Below are 4,113 nucleotides of genomic sequence, written 5' to 3'. Positions count from 1 at the left end.
AGGTTTGTGAGTGTGTGTGTATGTGTGTGTCTAAATTAATATGACTTTCTGAAGCGGGTGGCAGGATTTTGATTCCGGTGACCGACAGCTTCTTATGGGCAACTCCTCCAACACCAAAATAGCGTCGACAGCTCCATGACGACTCCGCTGGGGACAAGCTTTTCTCTGCATATGAATCAAGAAATATTATCTTCACACCATCGTTAATGTGTCCATGTCCCTCTTGGACCAAATTACACTTCCTCTAATGGCATACTTTACCCATTTCTGTCTTAGGGAGGTACAGCCAACTCCTTGGACTTCAGGACTAGTTGTTCAACCACCTTTGAACAGAGGGGTTCAGAAGGCCATTAAGGACTCTTTAAATTTTCATGTGGGGTCGGACCCCCAATAGGGGTGTCGATGGACTAGTTCCACCTATGTGTTGCCTGCCACTAAATAGGTCTTGCACTGGGTCCTAAAATACTTCACATTCCCCTTTCAAATTTGATTTGCTATTCTGCAAATTAAACCAAATCTTGTTGCATTGCGCGCACTCTGAAATTTTCTTATATTAATTAAATTTTACACTTTTTTTTAAATAAGATTTTAAAATACCCATAAATTAAGACCCGCCCGATCTACAGATCAACCTCTACTTTCAGTGCTTGCACTAAAAAAATTATGAGGTTTTTGGTCATATAGCTAACCCTGAAAACTTTTTGTTTTCAAGCCCGCTGCAATGGCTTACTCAACGCTGACCTTTTCCTGCAATCTGCCAATGGACCGTAGCGCCCGTAACATTGCTCCCACCATCAAGTTCGGAGCTGGATTTGAAGATCTCGAGGTCATCCTCGGGAAAGCCTCTTTCGTGGTAATGAAGATCGCCTCTCCAGAGATATAGGAGCTGTCTGCAGAATTTAATCTAAACTGCCTTCAGGACTTCCCTGCCTGCAAGAAGTCTAAAGCTACTGTTGTCGGGACACGCGTCAAACCCGCTAGCCTCGCTGCTACTAAGGGGAAAGAAGTAATGATTGTTGAGGATCTGACTAAGGGATTAACTGACCCACTAACTATATTTGAGATCGGATCAAGCTTGAAGATTGTACCGCTGAACCAAACTCAAAGGAGGAATTGTAACAGAAAAATTCGGAGGGTCATCAAAGCTGAGGCTCCCAAGGAGACACCTGTTGAGGAGGAGCCTCATGAAGTTGAAGAAGTGTTACCGGAAATTTATCCACTCTTGCGAGGAAGTAGATTCCATCCTCTGAGAGATACTAAGGGATATGAGAGTATCTAAAGGATCGTGCCGCATTACCGTCACTTCATAGACACAGTGAGGAGGGAAAGAAGTTCACTCCTATCACAGCGCAGCTTTCAGAAGGCTTGCTACCAAAGAAGGATGTTCGGTTAGCGACTTACTTCTTACTTAAATGAGTGGGAGATACAATTTCTCCTCGCATGAAGAAGGAAATTTTGGTGTTAAATCCACCAGACAGTCCCACAAGACAACTGGAGTGCCACCTACTCGCATCCCCATTTGGTTCCATTTAGGGAACATAATTGATATCGCAGTAATTACTACTGATCATACTGCCACTAGGACCGTAGGTCGTCGACCGGTTAAGTCGAGGCTAGGTCCGAAGATCTTACCCATCACCCATTATGAAGATATTCCTACAATCCCGAAGATAAAGACGAGACGCTTTCCTTGCACTGTAGCCGGTCTACACTACGGGAAGCATACTTTCTCTCGACGTACCGATGTTTCTACTAAGATGCTCCATTCTGACACATCATCGTCGAAAAAGAAAAAGGTATGGGTACCCAAGATCGCTGCACCGATATAGTCCAGTGAGCCGGCGGGACAAGAAATGAAACCAGGATCTAAAATATCTGACATCATCGTGACAATTGCCAGCAAGATGGAGGAACAAGTAGAGGATGTCCATCAACGTCCTCTAGATCTTAAAGAGATCAAGGTATCAATAATTGAGGAAAAATTTGAGAAACTCAGGGTCAAGATTTCCGAGTTGGCTCGAGAACACGAAATTTACGTCGATAGCAATGATGAAAATTTTGATTACAATGATTACCTGGAGGAAGATTTCGTGGATGTACATGGTGGATGTCCATGTTACCTGGAGGAAGATTTCGTGGATGTGCATGTAATTGAAACCAGAGCCACCACATCTGCGCGCGAGGCTCAACCTCACACCGAAGATGATCTGCATAGGGTTATCCTCCTAAGGGATGAGCAAGTTAGTCTACTGGAGAAAACAATAGAAGAGAGAGATGATAGCAGCTATGACTGCCATGGCCACCATTCACAGGCAATCGAAAGCACCGCAATTGCCTTCTCCAGAGATTAATCAGCCAGAAATCATACACATTATAGATGAAAGAAGAGAGGCTACTTCAGCAAACAAAGATGAGCAACCGAAGAAAGATTCTCCATCAAGTGCCATGCCAAAAAAGGAGTTCAAGCAAATGGTTGAACAAGTGCAGGACGCCTTAGCCCAATCTAAGGGCAGTGCATCAATTTTGAAGGGTAGACCTTACTCGGAGGAGTTTGATGTAGTGCCTTTACCCAACGGTTTTGTGGCCCCAAACTTCAAAATATTTGATAGGACCGGAAATCCCAGACAGCATATAGTGCATTTCCGAGCCAGCTATGGCAATACGAGAAAAAATGAAGCTCTACTCTGCCAGCAGTTCGTCAGCAGCTTGTCAGGAATTGCTTTCGACTCATTCGACTGGTACGCTAACTTGTCCAACGGGTCAGTTAAAATATTTTCTGAATTGGAACAACTTTTTATGAAAATATTTGTCGAGGTACAACACCATGTGTCTATCGGAGAACTCATGATGGAAAAGCAAAAGTCTAACAAAACTTTAGTGGATTATATTTTGAGGTGGAGAAACCTTAGCATGAAATGTGAACCTCAGCTATAGGAACATCATGCGATTGAAATTATGCTCAAGAGCTTTCATGGGTCAGTAGCTTTCATGCTCAAGGGACTCACCATCAAATCCTTCGAGAAGCTACTCAGTAAAGCCAACAGTCTTCAAGAAGAAATAAAGCACATGGAGCCACATGAAAAGGCTAAGGTGGCCAAAGTATTCAAAAAGAAATCTATAATAGTGGCGACCATCGATAAAGGAAAGCAGCCGATAAAGATATATGCAGAAGAACATCGCCAGTGCTCTCAGAAACAGAATAATCAATCCATGCAGTGGTCGCCTCAAGAAGGAGCACCTCAAACACGGGATAAAAGAATATCCCTATTGGAGCGATAGAAAGTTGTGTATTCCTTCAAGGATGAAGCTATACCTAAAATATTCAGGAGTCTAATGAAGAAGCCATAATTCAAACTACCGGATCCAAAGAAGCCCGAAGAGGTGGATAAGTAGAATGAACTAAATTATTGCCCATACCACCGGTTGCTTAGGCACACTATAGAAAAATGCTTTGTCTTTAAAGACTCGCTCGAGAAGAACCTCAAGGAAGAGAATATAACAATCCCGAAGGAGTATTTGAGAAAACCTGAAAAAGGTTCCATAAATATGATTTCAGCTGAGAACAGATGGATGGCGTACAACATGGGATGAACTCAAGAGGGTCCTTAATTACATACAGGATTCATTGAAGCAAGCTTCAACAAACACTGAAGAAGGATGGAATGAATGTTGGAGCAGGTCATCCAAGAAAATACTGAACAAGATCTAGTCTGCATCAAGACAAGTCTCCATTCAGAGACTGCAGCAGACCAAGCCCAGGATGAAGATTTTGCCAGGAGATTCGTAGAAGATTTCGCCAGGAGATCCATCATCGTCAAGAACAAAGAACAAAAAGAAGAAAAACGTTGTTGCAAAGATTGATAGCACAGGGGGTAGGATAGGGGCTGCCTCTACTAGATTGGTTGTCTCAGATTCGGGGAAGAAAATCCTCAAACCCCTGACTTTGTATGATTATCTTTTTGTCCCTCTGGTGTCTTATGAATATAATGATTGTGATTTCGGCTATGTTTTAAGTTTTTATGGTGATAACATAACTGATTATAACCGATTTAGCTTTGATCTCGATCCCTAAAGTGATCCTCAAATCGTACTCGAGTCTGATGAACTCGTTGT

The sequence above is a fragment of the Phalaenopsis equestris genome, unplaced genomic scaffold, assembly GCF_001263595.1.
Source record: "Phalaenopsis equestris unplaced genomic scaffold, ASM126359v1 Scaffold000839, whole genome shotgun sequence".
Classification (NCBI taxonomy): domain Eukaryota; kingdom Viridiplantae; phylum Streptophyta; class Magnoliopsida; order Asparagales; family Orchidaceae; genus Phalaenopsis; species Phalaenopsis equestris.
The sequence above is the reverse complement of the archived record's forward strand: the minus strand, read 5'-3'. Positions refer to the sequence as shown.